We start from the raw sequence: 17,153 nt of genomic DNA, 5'->3' as shown, positions 1-17,153 counted from the left end.
TGTTTTACCATATTATAGTTCACTTTGTTGCATGCCAGTTCCTCTGATGAGGACTTTAAAATTGTACAACAGAAGATAACTTTCAATCCTTCCTGCTTCTTGTCCAGCTCATGTCCCGTGCCATTGAATAAACTAACTCTTCTCCCTAGAAAATTCATCTTCCTCATTCTTAACAGCTGTGAAGATTTTCTTACTGATTCCTCAGGGGACATCTACATACAGCCTTCTCAATAAAGCATTTCCCAGTTTCCTAGGTATATAATTGCTCAGTCCTCTGTTCCCATTGCACATTTTGTAGCCTCTGCAATTAAACTGAGCAAATTTTATCGCAGCTTAGCAGTTTATTTGCATGTTCCCCCCTAACTATTGAATCCCCTTATAAAATGGCCATCTCTGTATCTATAGTACTTTGCAGAGTTCTTGACAGGAGTTGAACTAGTAAATTTGTCAAATAAATTAATAAAGTAATAAAGTACATTCAGGTTGAGAGGGAGCTAAGACCTTCATCATTTAGAGTAGGCATTGAAATAGTATAATGAATCAAAGATTTAGTCCCATTAAATTATGTAATTTGAGTGTAAGACAATTACCAGGTTTTAAGAGTTGCATCCCTATTTTCCTTCTTTGATCTGATATTTAGCTCTTTACCTTCAGGGCTATGGCATATCTTATTTTGCTACAGTTTCCAGGAATAATCTTCCTTTGCTTCATGACTTTAAATTCTATATTCCTTTGATGCTTTCACCACTCCACAACAAGTATTTCTTCTTTAGGACTTTGTGTTCTTTTTCAGTTCTAAACATTTCAACTGTCATATACATGGTTGCCAATCATCAATCAATAGTAAATTTAATATTAATAAACTTCACATTGTCTTTCATGTACAGAAAATATGGTTATAGCCTACTACAAAACATGAAGTTTAAGTGGATTATTTATGCTCACAAAAATCTAGCGTTTCCTATTTTGAGAAAATTCTATTATGGTAATAAATGTATGAAAGTAGACTCAAGAATGGATGAATAACTTCTATACAGAAAAAGGAAATGATTTTATAAGTTTTTTCTCAGTGCATTGATTAAATGGGAGACTTAGGATTTCAGTAGAATAAGCGTGTTACAGTGTCAACCAAATTTATCTCAAGCATCTCTCATTTTATTATGCTTCATTTTATTGTTCTTCACAGACAATGCATGTTTCACACATTGGAGGTTTGTGACAACCTCTGTCCAGCGAGTGTATAGGCACCACTTATCCAATAGCCTCTGCTCAGTTTGTGTCTCTATGTAACATTTTGGTAATTTGCACAATATTTCAAACTTTTTCATTATTATTAGATTTGTTATGGTGATCTGTAATCAGTGAACTTTGAGGTTACTATTATACTTGTTTTTGGGCACCACAAACCGTACCCATATTGTGGGGCCTTTAGGGACTTTCCACCCCCTCACTTGTTCCCGTAAACCAATTCTTCTCCCTATCGTGCGCCACTCCTTCTCCCTATCGAAACCAATTCTTCTCCCTATCGTGCGCCACTCCTTCTCCCTATCGAAACCAATTCTTGGAGTTTTTCAGTTGACGGGGACTTTCCAGACAGCGGGTAATTTTCCAGTTGCCCGTAACAGGTATACGCCCTAACCGCCACAATGAACAAACAACTATAACGGCCAGAAGGTGGGACAAAAGTTCCTAAGCCAATGAATTCAAAAGTCACCACATTTACCCAATCATTGTGAGAATATACCCGCCCTATGAGTAAATAAACGTATAAAAAGTATGTGATTCCGCTTTTAGGGGTTCCCCATCGGCCTCCTGCGTGAGGTTCAGGGAACCCCGGTGCATCGGCTCCTAATAAACCTCTTGCGTGTTGCAGCGGCTCTCGACTCTTGGCGGTTCTTGGGCGAGTTGGAATCCCTCGTAGACCGTTTGGGTCTAACAATATAAGGAGGCAAACAATTGATAAATGTTATGTGTGTTCTGCCTGCTCCACCAACTGGTTGTTCCTCCTACTTGCACCTCCCTATCCCCTGAGGAATAATAATATTAAAATTAGGTAATTAATAATCCTCCAATGGACTCTAAGTGTTCAAGTGAAAGAAAGAGTTGCAGTTCTTGCACTTTAAATCAAAAGCTAGAAATATTTAATCTTAGTGAGGAAGGCATGTTGAAAGCTGAGATAGGCTGGGCTTCTTGCACCAAATATTTAGCCTAGTTGTGAATGCAAAGAAAATGTTCCTGAAGGAAATTAAAAGTGCCACTGTAACAGGGAAGAGCCAAATCAGACTACATGTTGGACCTGTTTCTTTTACTTTAACCTTTGCTTTCCACTGCTTTTGTTCACTAAAATGATACTGTCTGTATATAATGGCCTGCCTCAGGGAACCCTGCCCCTCTGCCTGAATGTTAAACCAAAGTGCCTTTGTTCAGGGAAACATCCAGACCCTGTTCCACCTGCAGATGACTAGAGGAAAGAAGAATTTTTTTTAACACATACCCTCCCTGAGGCTGACCATTCAGGGGATATTTGCAAAACTTATAGCCTTTTTACTTTACTTCCCCATCTCCTCCCCGTCTCTGTGCTATAAAAGAAACTGGCATCCAAAGATGGTTATTTTGAGACTTTAGTCTGCCATCTTCTCAGTCTGCTGGCTTTCCGAATAAAGTCATATTCCTTGCCTCAACACCTCATCTCTGATTTATTGGCCTGTCACGCGGCGAGCAGAGTGAGCTTGGACTCGGTAACACTACTCCAGTGAACACACAAATGATACGAAAATGAAACCGCCTTATTGCTGGTATTGTTAGACCCAAACGGTCTACGAGGGATTCCAACTCGCCCAAGAACCGCCAAGAGTCGAGAGCCGCTGCAACACGCAAGAGGTTTATTAGGAGCCGATGCACCGGGGTTCCCTGAACCTCACGCAGGAGGCTGACGGGGAACCCCTAAAAGCGGAATCACATACTTTTTATAGGTTTATTTACTCATAGGGCGGGTATATTCTCACAATGATTGGGTAAATGTGGTGACTTTTGAATTCATTGGCTTAGGAACTTTTGCCCCACCTTCTGGCCGTTACCTGTTACGGGCAACTGGAAAATTACCCGCTGGCTGGAAAGTCCCCGTCAACTGAAAAACTCCAAGAATTGGTTTCGATAGGGAGAAGAATTGGTTTCGATAGGGAGAAGGAGTGGCGCAAGAGGTTGGTTTACGGGAACAAGTGAGGGGGTGGAAAGTCCCTAAAGGCCCCACAGTATGGAGAATGTTTTAGTGGTCTGGATAGAAGATCAGGCCAGCCACATTTCCTTAAGCCAAAGCCTCATCCAGAGCAAAGCCCTAACTCTCTTCAATTCTATGAATGCTGAGAGTTTGAAGCTAGCAGAGGTTGGTTCATGAGATTCAAGGAAAGAAGCCATCTCCATAACTTTAAAGTGCAAGGTGAAGTAGCAAGCACTGATGTAGAAACTGCTGCAAGTTATCCAGAAGATCTAGATAAGATAATTAAAAATGTGGCTATGCTAAACAAAAGATTTTCAATGTAGACAAAATAGTCTTCTATTGGAAAAAAATGTCATCTAGGACTTTCATAGCTGGAGATGAAGAGTCAGTGCCTGGCTTCAAAGCTTCGAAGGACAGGCTGACTCTCTTATTAGGGATTACTGCAGTTGGTGTCTTTAAATTGAAGCTAGTGCTCATTTATCATTGCAGAAATCCTAGGGCCCTTAGTAAATTATACTAAATCTACTCTGCCTCTGGACTATAAATGGAACAACAAAACCTGGATGACAGTACATTTGTTTATAACATGGTTTGCTGAATATTTTAAGCCCACTGCTGAGAACTACTGCTCAGAAAAAATAATCTCTTGCAAAATATTAGTGCTCACTGACAATGCACCTGGTCACCCAAGAGTTCTGATGGAGATGTATCGATACAAGGAGGATAACATTGTTTTTATGCCTGCTAACAAGCATCCATTGTGCAGCCCATGGATCAAGGAGTAAATTTGACTAAGGCTGCCATAGATAGTGATTCCTCTGACGGATCTGCGCAAAGTAAATTGAAAACCTTAATGAAAGGAGTGACCATTCTAGATCCCATTAAGAACATTTGTGATTCATGGGAAGAATTCAAAGCATCAATATTAACAGGAGTTTGGAAGAAGTTAATTCCAAACCTCATGGTTGACTTTGAGAGATTCAAGACTTCAGTGAAGGAAGTAACTGCAGATGTGGTGGAAATAGCAAAAGAACTAGGATTAGAAGTGGAGCCTGGAGATGAAACTGAATTGCTGCCATCTCATGATACAACTTTAAAAATGAGGAGTTGCTTCTTATGGATGAGCAAAGAAAGTGGTTTCTTGAGATGAAATCTACTTGTGATGAAGATGCCATGAAGACTGTTAAGATGACAACAAATGATTTAGAATATTACATAAACTTAGTTGATAAAGCAGTGGCAGTTTTTGAGAGGATTGACTCCAATTTTGAACGAAGTTCTACTGTGAATCAAATGCTATCAAACAGTATTGCCTGCTACAGAGAAATCTTTCACGAAAGGAAGAGTCAATGGTTGTGGCAAAGTTCATTGTTAGTTTATTTTAAGAAATTGCTACAGCCATCCCAACCTTCAGCAGCCACCACCCTGAACAGTCAACAGCCATCAACACTGAGGCAACACTTTCCACCAGCAAAACTTGCTAAAGGCTCAGATTATGGTTAGCATATTTTAGCAATAAAGTGTTTTCAAATTAAGCCATGTGCAATTTTTAGGCATAATGCTATTACACACTTAATAGACTACTGGACACTGTAAAAATAACTTTTATGCATACTGGGAAACCAAAACATTCATGTGATTCACTTTATTATGATATTTGCTTTATCATGGTGGTCTGGAACCAAACCCACAATATTTCCCAGGTATGCCTGTATCCTCACTTAAATGTATTTTCAACACCTTGCGTTTACAGTTCAACTGCATCCACATGTTGAAGTGAGTTCTAGTCTTTACCATTAAAATAAAGAAAAAATGGCACACACACAGAGCAATAGCAAAGTATCTCTTTTTTCCCCATACTCCTGTACTCTGCTACTAGCTCATTTCTTTTCTCTAAAGTTCTATACTCATGATTTCCCTTTTGCAACTCTTATTGACATATCATTACACATCACTGAGCCTAAATTTTTATCCATAAATTTACCATTGACTTCCATATTACTAAATTCAGTGGACATATCAGTTTTCATGTTTGCATTAGCTCAGCATTGTTCTCCTGCACTGGAACTTTTTTCTGTGTGTGTGTGTGTGTGTGTACATATATGAGATGAGTTTTTAGGGATTATGTCTTCTGTTCTTAACTGTACATGAAAAGAATACTTAGCCTATAAATACTTCTCAATAAATACTTATGGAATGAACAAATAAAAATGTAAATTAATAAATTATTGAATTGGAGTTACAAATTTTCCTAGTGGAATAATTTTAGAGATGTTAGTCTCTAAATTTATGTTCACAGATATAGTAAAGGGAGAGATGTCTTCTATACTGAAACATTGTTATGAAGATTACATTTGACTATCTATTAAAGGAACACTTAACATATACAGTCATTTCAATTTGTTGACCCTAAGGTACTTATGGTACATCCAAGTGAAAGTCCAAAACTACCTGGCAAATTATTCAGGAGAAAGCTACTTAGGAAGTAATTAGAGGGAGAAGTCTGTACATTTGCTCTCAGAATTTCTCAACCATTCTGCTTTGTATAAAATGTGTGTGTGTGTGTGTGTGTGTGCGTGTGTGTGTGTGTATGTGTGTTTCTGGCAAGATTCTGTTTTTGAGGTTATGTATTATTAAAAGTGAAAACAATTAGGCAAGGTCTTAGATGCAGTTTTTTTCTACTGACATCACAGGATCTCAGTTGTCTTTAAGTGGCTAAAAGAAAAACCATCCTGTGAGTTATTAGGACCATGCTCTATCCTAGTGAGCTTACTGACCCAAAACATTCTGTTCTTATTCTCATAGAGAAAATGAGAAAGCTGAGACATTAGCATCATGTCACATGTTTATGGTATTTCCTCACAATTAACATATCCTTTGTTGAACTAAAACTAGTGATAGCTATTTCAGAATGAATGAGATTTTACTCACATATAGTCTATCATCCATCATTTACTGCCTGCCTTCTATAGAATAATATGGTCAAAGCTCTCATCTTTTGAATATGCTTTATGTTATGAGTATACTTTACGTTATGCCTCATTTTTTCATGAATGTATCTCTAAATGTCTACATTGCTGCTATTATTTATTCATAACGATCTCCAAAAGAAAAATAAAAACAGCAGGTTGCATAAGCAATGGTAAGCTAACATGTTGACAAGGAAAACATTTCACCAAAATTGCATTACACAGTTGAGGAGTTGAAGACAACATTGTCACCCATCAAATGCATTGATGATGTTTATTTAGGAATTGGAGTTTAGAATTACAGCAGATATTCAAGAGGTAAATGCTCTACATATGAAGAAAGTGTTAGGATAATTCTTGGTATCTGTAAGAACATAAAGCAAATATTTTGATTTTAAGTATGTGATACCAAGATCAAGGACTCAGTAGGAAATGGAAGCTAATACTGAAATATGTGGAGTAAAAGTACAGATGTGTTATAAAAGAATAAGAAATAGTAAGTGGTTATTTAAAAAAAATTAATACTGAAACATTTGTAGGAATAATATATATCAAGAATTCTCCTAGGTGCCAGGATATCAGAGATAAATAAGATAAACAAGTCCTTTCCCAAACAGAACTTACATTATAATGGAGGAGTTAGAAAGTTATATATATAGTAATTTATATATACACATGTATATATACACACATACAAATATACAATGTAGAAAATATACAAAAGCAGTAAAGTGGTAGAGAATTACTGGGGTGGAAATGTTAATGTAGAAAATAAAATCAGCGAATATCTGGTTAAGGAGTTTTCATTTTATTACAAACCTGAATGAATGAAGTGAGACTGCGAAACAAGTGAAATTACTGGAAGAATGTTCATACTAAAGCCAGTACACAGGTGTTAATAGCAGCTTCATGTGTAATAGCCCAGAACTGAAAACAACCCAAATGTCTTTTAATGGTGAATGGACAAACTCTGGTACAGCCATATGGTACAATAATACTAAGGAACAAAAAGGAGCAAACTATTGATACGAGAACTTAGTGGATTTCAAGTGCTTTATGCTGAGTGAAAAAGTCAATTTCAAAGGGTTGTATGCTGAATTATTCCATATATATAACATTCTCAAAGACAGAAAATTATGATGGTCACAGATAAGTGTTTGCCAAAGTTTAGGGTTGGTGAAAGGGTTTGACAATTAAGAGCTTATGTAAGGGAATTTCTTTGTGGTGATGGATGGAATCCATATACTGATTGTGGTGATAGTTATTCAAATATATTCTACTTACGTGATAAAACTTTGCAGAACTATATGCCAGCCAAATCCATACCACTCTCCAAAATAGTGCATGTAAAACCTGCTGAAATCCAAATAAGTTATGTAGCCAAAATAATAGTACTATACTAACATCACTTCCCTGTGTTTGCAATGTCCTATGGTTATATAAGATGTTATCCTTTGGTACACTTCAACTCTTCATGCTATTTTTGTAAGTTCTGCAAAATAGTCAAACTATTTCAAAATTAAAACAAAATAGTAGAAAAAGAGCAACTGTTTAGATATCTAGGTGTGAAAAAACATAGCATGTTAGAGGAACCTATTAAACTTTTACTGCCCATGGAGAGTACTATGCTCATATTTGTAAAATAAATAAAAGTAGTTAAACAACAAATCTTCAAATATAATTAAAGTGGGATAATCAAGGGATACATGTAGAAGAAAAGGTTAGAGGTAATGAGGGTCTCATTACTATTCAAATTTTATCTTAACTGTTACAGGAAAACATTAAAGTATTTGGAGCAGGAAAGTAAATTGAATTCACTTATACTTTACATAATAGCCAGGTTTCCCTCTGAGAACAGTAATATTCAGCATTGTACTAGTGATTTTAGCCAGTGCAATAGGTGAAGAAGATAGGGAAGGTATAATAAACTTAAAAGAATTGTAATTACTGGAAGATAGTATGATCTATTCTTTGAAAACTGTAAAGAGACTTTCAAGTATTTTTTATTTGATTTAAGTGGATCTAAAAAGTTTATTGTCACAAGGCTACTGATTGCAATCAATGTATTTCTATATGTCAGTGATACAAAACATAGTTTTAAAAAATGATATAATACAACTGAATGAAAAATATCAAATGCCTAGTAAAGAATCTAACAAAAGATATGCCAGACTCTGCACAGAAAATTAGAAAGCATTTCTGTAAGACATTATTGAAGACCTAAATCAATGGATGGTTGCTTAAAGTATTGTAAGTCTCATTATCGTGAAGATTTAAATTTTCCTCACATTTATCTATTGATTCAATGCAATTCTAATCAAAACCCTATTGAATTCTTTTGGTAGATTTTGAATGTCTGAATCTAAATTTTATATGGAGTACATTACTCCAAGAAGAGTCAAAATATTCTTGAAAAAGAATAGAAGATTTACTTTACTAGATATCGTTAAATCTATAACAATGAAATAACGTGGGTTTGTCACAAGTATACACATATAGCCCAACATATATTATAAAGAGACCAAAAGTAGGCCAATATTTACAAAAATGGCATTTCAAAGCAGCATAAGAAAGACAGCCTTTTCAATAAATGATAATTATTAAATTGGAATATCCATTTGAAATGTAAATAAATAAAACTTGGTACATACCTCAACCTTTCACAAAAATTGGACTTAGGTAGAATTTATATCTAAAAGGGAATGTTAAAAAATGAAGATTACATTAGATGACATATGAGAATACTTTCACTAATTGAAGAAATAGATTTAATTATCAACCCAAGTTTTTGGATTATGTTTCTGCAATGTCTCCTTCTAAAGAGATGAAGTACATTCACCTGTTGTCCCCTTCACTTCAGATATGACCATTTGACGTGTTTTGTTGATTAAATGATCCAGAAATGACAAGAAGCCATTTGCAAGCTTGGCACTTAGCAGACTTGACTGTTTGATCTTCTACTCTGCTCTGCCTAGAGAAGAAGATGCACCAGCAAGCCCTCTAATTCTAAGAGGAGGATGAGAGGCACTTGGAGGGCCATCCCAGCTGAGCTGAAGCCTGAAGCAGAGGCAACACAGCTGCACCACACATGTGCAGTGAGAAGCAGTGTCACCTTGCCAACACTGACCCTCTGCATACTTGTTAATAAAAATTAAATATCGTTGTTTGAAGCCACTGAATATTGGAGTGGTTTGATAGTGATCATTAGAATAAGTTAACATAAGTTAGTATTGGGGATAGCTACCATGAATTTGTGGAAGAAAACTCTATTTTTTTAAACAGAAATCAAACAGTTCTCAACATAAAGAAAATATTGATAGAATGACATTTAAATTAACAACATTAAACATTAACAACATCAAAAACTACATACAAAAGTAAAATTTAAAGGAGACTTTTTTCCAGAAAACACGAAAACATTTTACAAATCAATAGGAAAAACACATTAAAATAGAAAAATGAGCAAGAAATTTTCACAGGCACTTCATTAAACAGCATATCTAAATGAACAATAAACATTTGAAAAGATGCCTCATTTTATTATAAATTGCATTGATGTTAATTAAACACAAATCAATGGAAACTCATGATTTCATTAATGCAAATTAAAACAAATATGAGATACCACAAAATACCCCAGAATTAACAAAACTTAAAGGCCTGAAATAAGTATTGGATGCGAGGCAACTGGTGCTGTCAAGTGTAGCTTGTGAGATTATAAATCAGTAGAGCAATGTCAGAAAACCATTTGACACTTTTTAGTAAATTTAATAATACATGCACTCAAGATTGATAATTCTACTCGTAGGTATACAAAAGTGTTCATGAACACTGAGATAAGAATGTTCAGAGCAGCATTATTTATAATGACAAATATCTGGAAACAGACAAAATATTCACTGACAGTGTAATGATGGAAAATAAAATATACTTACAGTCAGCAAGGATAATTCTCATGAGATAATGCTGGGGAAAGAAGTCACACAAACAAAGTATACATATTTTATAATTCATGTTATATTTATATTTTAAACCAGAAAAAAACTAATACATAGTGTTAGAAGGCAAGATGGTGGTTATCATCATGGAGCAGGGAGTTTGTATTTGTTGGGATGTAAAACTAGGGTGGCTTCTGCAGTGTGCGTGATATTCTATTTCTTGACCTGGGCCATGGTTATAAGAGAGCTCTCAAACTGTGAGGTTCATTCAGTTGTTCATTTAAAAAAATATACATTTTTGAGTTTGATTATTTTGCTACAGTGAAAATTTACCCATAATGGTCTGTAGAGAAGAGACTACAGTGAGTCTCAAGTGGAGTTAGAAATGCCAGTCACGTGCTGGCTGGGATTATGTTATTAGTAGAGGGGACTAATAGTGATGCGTTGTAGTAGGAAGCTATGGATGCAGTTAACCTTAGGTTAACTTATGATGATCATAGTGATGATCATTTAATGGTTTGTCACAGCCCATGACAACTCCAACAAAATGCTTTTTTTCTCCTACTTTTAGGTCCACATTTTCCCCCCCAGTGGTTTACAACAACATTTATTTATTTATTTATTTATTATTTCAGTTATATATATACATGTATCTATTCTTTTTCAAATTCTTTTCCCATTTAGGTTGTTACATAATATTGAGCAGAGTTCCCTGTGTTATACAGTAGTTCCTTGTTGGTTATCCATTTTAAATATTTCAGTGTGTACATGTCAATCCCAAACTCCCTAACTATCCCTTCCCCCCACCTTTCCCCCCTCATACCCATAAATTCATTCTCTAAGTCTGTGAGTCTGTTTCTGTTTTGTAAATAAGTTCATTTGTATCATTTCTTTTTATATTCCACATACAAGCGATATCATACAACATTTGTCCTTCTTTGTCTGACTTACTTCACTCAGTATGACAATCTCTAGGCCCATCCGTGCTGTTGCAAATGACATTATTTCATTCTTTTTTTAATGGCTGAATAATATTCCATTGTATATATGTACCACATCTTTTCTTTATTCATTCCTCTGTCGATGGACATTTAAGTTGCTTTCATGTCTTGGTTATTGTAAACAGTGCTGCAATGAACACTGGAGTTCATGTGTCCTTTTGGACCATGTTATTCTCTGGATAGATGCCCAGGAGTGGGATTACAGGATCAAAAAAAAAAATAAAATTTAAAAAACGGAACTAAAAATAGAGCTAGGCCCGTCTTTTTGAAACTTAACAGAAGATGTTTGTTCTGAGGAGTGTAAGTGTTGACATTGCTGCACAAAAGGAAGCTATTTTGATTTTAGAATATCAACACTTTTTAACCATTGATTAGTTGAATTAATTAATGGGCTTCTTTGACTACTCCTCATTCTCTAGCCAGGCACACCATAAACCCATATGGACAAATGTGTTTATAATAGGCTATCTTGATGGATCATGTATGCTTGCTAAAGCTTTTTATAAATCAAGGCCCTCCATTAATGTTCCACTGGTAAATACCATTAGAATGTTTATCAGGAATTCTGATATATTGCATTTTTTTTCTCCAAGAAGATTTGACTTAGATTATTTCTTCTTCTGAGACTTCTGTTATGGAGTAATCAATGGTAATAGTCCTCATGCTTACCTCCATTTCTTTACCGTATGTAATTGCTTTTTTTAAAATTATGGCTTATACTCTCAAATAATATGTAATAAAAGATATTAACTCACCTATTTAGGTGTTGATATAAAACATATTGATTCATTATATGAGATAAACATTTTTGTTTTATTTTGTATAATATGACTGGCCATATTTTTTTTAAAAATTACTTTTTCAAATATCTAATTAAGTTTTATTCTAAAAATTTATCTCCCAAAAAGAAATATGAGATAAAAATAAATGACTTTAAGGTCTAATTTTTAAAGATATCAATGAAAAAAGTTATAAGAAATGATTTAAATATTTAGTTGAAAAGACATGAGTTAAAATACCCTCAATTCTATTATGAAATGCTACATTATATTCCAAGATTTATATTCTAATTAACAGCTTTATCTAAAATAATTAATTTGCAGATTTTCCTGATGTATCCTACAATATTTTATCGTTATTAAATCTAAATTTCCTCAACTTAAATTCCCAATAGTAACAAAATCGATTAGATGGGAACACCACTTCATAATTATACTGTAAGACTAACACATCTCCCAGGAGCAGATAAGATCAGTAAAAAAAAAAAAAAAAAAAGGAAGAATATAAAATATCTAAACAACATAGTAAACATGATCTAATTTAGATATAATATGTACTAAAGAATGAGAATTCCCATTGTTTTCAATGATATATAATACATTTACCAAAATTGACTATATGCTCTGTCATAAACTATTGAAATCATTAAAATATATTATCTGTTTACAGTGGATTAAGCTAGGAATAAATATCAAAAAAAGATAATTCATCCATTGGGAACAAATCACTCCTAAGTAACCTATGATTTATAAGAAATATATAAAAATTTAAATAAAGGATAATGAAAAAGCAACGTAAATCTTGTGGGATGCAGTTACACTTTACTCAGGGAGTAATTTTTGCTTTAAGTGCATATATTTATAATGAAAGAAGGTAGAAAATCATGGACAAAATATTTCATCTCAAAATGCCAGGAAAAAAACAAAATCAGGTATAAAAACACAGAATAAGGAAATAATAACAGAAGAATATCATTAATAAAATAGAAATTAAATGTAAAATATAGTAACATTGAAAAAAGAAAATAGTTGTTTCTTTGAAAAGATTATTAATTTTGATAACTCCTCTATAACAATGAAGAAAATTAATTAAAAAATACAAAAATCTATTTCAGTAATGAAAGAGGAGACATCCTCATACATTTAATAAGAGACTGTTTAAATAATTTAGATTCAATACATTTGGCAATTTTGAGTAAATGGAAAGTGATTTTTAAAATAAAATTATAAAAACTGTCACAAAGGGTTGAAAATCTAAGTGGCTCTAAACATTTTTAAGGAATTAAGCAATTTTTTAAAATTAATTTATTTTTGGCTGTGTTGGGTCTTCGTTGCTGTGTGCAGGCTTTCTCTAGTTGAGGCAGCAGGGGCTACTCTTCGTTGCAGTGCCTGTGCTTCTCATTGTGGTGGCTTCTCTTGTTGTAGGGCACGGGCTCTAGGCACACGGGCTTCAGTAGTTGTGGCTCACGGGCTCTAGAGTGCAGGCTGAGTAGTTGTGGCACATGGGCTTAGTTGCTCTGCAGCATGTGGGATCTTCCCGGACCAGGGATCGAACCCATGTCCCCTGCATTGACAGGCCATTCTTAACCACTGAGCCACCAGGGAAGTCCCCAAAGATACTTAGTGTATGTCTTCCTGATATCAGTGAGAGTGAAATTCCTTTTATATGATCATTGACCTTTTATGTGTCCTTTGTGTGTGTGAACTGACTGTTCATATCTGTTTCTGACTGGTAGAAAGACTGTTCAAGCCACCATTTGGATAAATCATATGAGGCTAATCTGTTCCAAGGATAAAGAGGGCAGACTGTCAGAATACCTCATGGAGGGATCAGCACCGTCCTCCAGGACAGTGGAGGTCCAATGTTTGGAGCCCTCCAAAGGAATCAAGAAATTTAAGAGAATGGGCCATAAATGATTGTGCTGCACTTTAGATGTACTTTTATTTGGAAGAAAAATAGTAAACATATCTTGTAAAAATAGAAGAAACCATTAAATAAACTTTTCCTATCAGAAATTTTGTAAGAATGATTTTCTCAGACTGGTCAAAGTTATGAATGAAATTTCTTTTGAAATGGAAGTGAAAGAGATTTTATATGTGATAACATTTTCTAGAAGAAAACAAAAACTATACTTTCTCATGGCTGAGTGTAACTTCTCTTTCTATATTAAGAAATGCAAAAGTTCATAGCTGACACACATTCATTTTTAATACATTTATATGAACATCTGCAAGCTGCTCAGCCTCCAGTTACTTTTTTATTGCTTTTAAAGGAAAGTGTTATATTCTGAAAGACTTAATGCCCTGTATTAAACTATATTTTATATTTTACAAGGAATATTAATCTTTAAAGTAAAAGTACAAAATTACTACTATGACTTAAACAAATGATACCAACTTGAGAAACACAGCTTTGTTATTGTGCAAAAAAAGGGCACTCTTTTCAAAAACCAGAGTTAGGATACAAAAGAGAATATCAATTAAATAATATCTTCATTGGCAAAAATTGTTTTTCCAAATATTAATATATTACTTCAAAAACTTGAATCCAGCTATATAGAATTCACCAAGTCCAACAATTATCATTCAAAATTATTCTAGCTTTATTCACTTTGAAGTAGTTAAATACAAGATCTCTTTTACTACTTATAGAAAAGCTCACACTATCTTGACCAAACAAATTCATCAAGATGTATGACTTATACCATCTAGGAGATATTATTTCAAATATGTTTTATCATTGTATGATATGTGAGTATTTTATGTCAGGTAGTACAAAAAATTAAAACATTACCACACTCTTTCATTCTACAACTCAATTTCAAAATATAACAACATATGTAATATAGATAAAATTTACTTTTCAAGATAGTAATTACAAACTTGCCATTCTATTTCTAAATAATAACAACATAAAATATGTTTTAATTTTACATTATATATTGAAGGTAGTTATCATTTCTTAATATATTTGTTTAGGATAGTTATCAAACAATGCTAAATTAAGAGGAGGAACTCTCTAACTGCAAAAGTAACTTTGTGCCCCTCGGACACTAAGACAATATCAAATGGAAAAGCAGCAATGATTAGCAGATATTTTAATACAGTTATGTTCAGACACTTTTAATACACTGAGATAACTTCTTATACAACTATTTGATCTCTTCATTTACATAATTCCATTAATGACAACATTATTTGAACTTCGTTTTAAATATGGATTTTGATATGTTTCTGTGAGGGTTTCTGCATGGTTACATTTTGATAAATCACATAGTACAGCTTTATACATTTTAAATTGCCAAAATAAAAAAATCAGTACTAAAAGTCAGTATGTTGGGTTGTGAAAACAGTAAGTGGAATTATATACATATATGTAATATGGATAACAATTATATCTATACACATATGTATGTGTATAGATATTTGTATATGTGTGTATGTAGGTGCATATTTATGGTTTATGGATTAAACAGAATGACATTGGTTTTGGTATCAGAATGAATTTGCAGGTGTTTATTCACTTTTCGACCCTCAATTAATTTTAGTTGATTTTTTTCTTTTTAGTTATCTCCTTCAAGGCGTTGGATGCTACTTGATCCTTGTACTTTATCGTAATGTATTTTCTACCCCCATGAACTCTCGATAAACATGCAGTAATTACAGGAGAGCTGTGTGAATGTGTATGGACCAGTAGAAAGAGCACAGGCTGTAGAACTAGTAAGAATGGATGGCTCTCCTTCTAGCATAGATACTTCCTTTAATAACAGAAAACACTTGTTATTAATTGTAATCATTTTTCTTTTACCAGACATAGTTCCTGATATTTTTAAAGCATTTGCTAAATATGTTTATACATGAAGGAGAACGTGGATGAATAAATAAACAAATGTGTATGTTCACCATTATAGAATTATAGTTTGAGAATATATATATATATATTTGCGTGTCCACGGTGGACAAAATGGGAAGGCCTAACACCAGAAAAAGTCATTTCCTTTGGAGAGAGGGAGAGAGCACAGGAAGCGCTAGCTCTTCATTTTATAGCTTTTTCTGGGTGGTTTGAATTTCTCAGCATGTGCATATTTTACTATTGTAAGTGGAACCTGGCGTGATGGCCTCAGCCACGCTGCTGCGGGGGCCCGGCTGCAGCAGGCGGTCCCACCCGGGGCAACCCCTGCCCTCCGGCCACCTGAACGCACTCTGAGGCTGGGCTGCCACGAGCAGTGAGACTCTCTCTTCAGGTTTGGAAGCACATTTGCCTGTGGGAGACGTCTATTTACAAACCTTTCAAAGAAACTGCAAGCACAGTACAGACGTTTAAAAACAGCATGTTTATATATATATATATATATATATATATATATTGCATGTATGTCTTTGTTTTTGCTGATGCTGATGCTGTTTTTAAAATAATTGCATGCATTCACTGATCCTATCTTAATATTTAATGGTTTACCTAGTATTTTTCAGGAACTGATTGAGAGAATGTAGGTGATAACTTACAATTATAGCAATGGTGATGATGGTGAAGAAGAAGAAATAAAAACATTGTCTCTCTATTCATTGAACTTCTATGAAGGAAGAAGTTACAACAAATGCAGAAGGAAGATTAACATGCAGTATAGCCTGAGAAATGTCATGGTTAATACCCAGAAGTAGTTGCATTTCATCTCTCTCTAGTGAGCGGTCTCCAGATATGAACAATAGTTAGAACAGTCTTCCTGAGTGAAGTGATCAACAAGCTTAGTCTTAAAAACAAGAAATTTTTAGTTTTTCAGTGGTTATTGGGGCCGGGTAGGGAATAGGAGATTAAACTAAAAAGTATGCCAGGATCAGTTGTGGAAGGTTTTATGCCAATACACACACAGATAAACACTCTTAGGTTGCTTCCATGTCTTTGTTATTGTAAACAATGCTGCAGTGAACATAGATGTGGAGATATCTCTTTGGCATCATAATTTTATTTCCTTTGGGTACCCAGAAGTGGAACTGTTGGATAATATGGTAGTTATATTTTTAATTTTTTGAGGACCCTCCATACCATCACTATACCAATTTACATTACCACCAGCAATGCACAAGTGTTCCCTTTTCTCCACATTCTCTCCAGCATTCTTGTCTTTTTGATGATAGCCATTCTAACAGGTGTGAAGTGATATCTCATTGTGGTTTTGCTTTGAATTTCTCTAATAAGTAGTTATGTTAAGCACCTCTTCATGTACCTGTTGGCCATTTGAATATCTTCT

The 17,153-nt window shown here is 34.3% G+C and overlaps 1 pseudogene; it reads left to right on the top strand.

Annotated features, from left to right (window-relative positions):
- The first annotated feature begins 2,071 nt into the window (after window positions 1-2,071).
- On the top strand, window positions 2,072-16,134 carry LOC112413729 (tigger transposable element-derived protein 1-like; annotated as a pseudogene).
- Window positions 16,135-17,153: the final 1,019 nt, after the last annotated feature.

The sequence above is a fragment of the Neophocaena asiaeorientalis genome, unplaced genomic scaffold (genome assembly GCF_003031525.2).
Source record: "Neophocaena asiaeorientalis asiaeorientalis breed wild unplaced genomic scaffold, Neophocaena_asiaeorientalis_V1.1 scaffold175, whole genome shotgun sequence".
Taxonomy (NCBI): Eukaryota; Metazoa; Chordata; class Mammalia; order Artiodactyla; family Phocoenidae; genus Neophocaena; species Neophocaena asiaeorientalis.
This window is presented reverse-complemented; position numbering and strand designations above follow the sequence as displayed.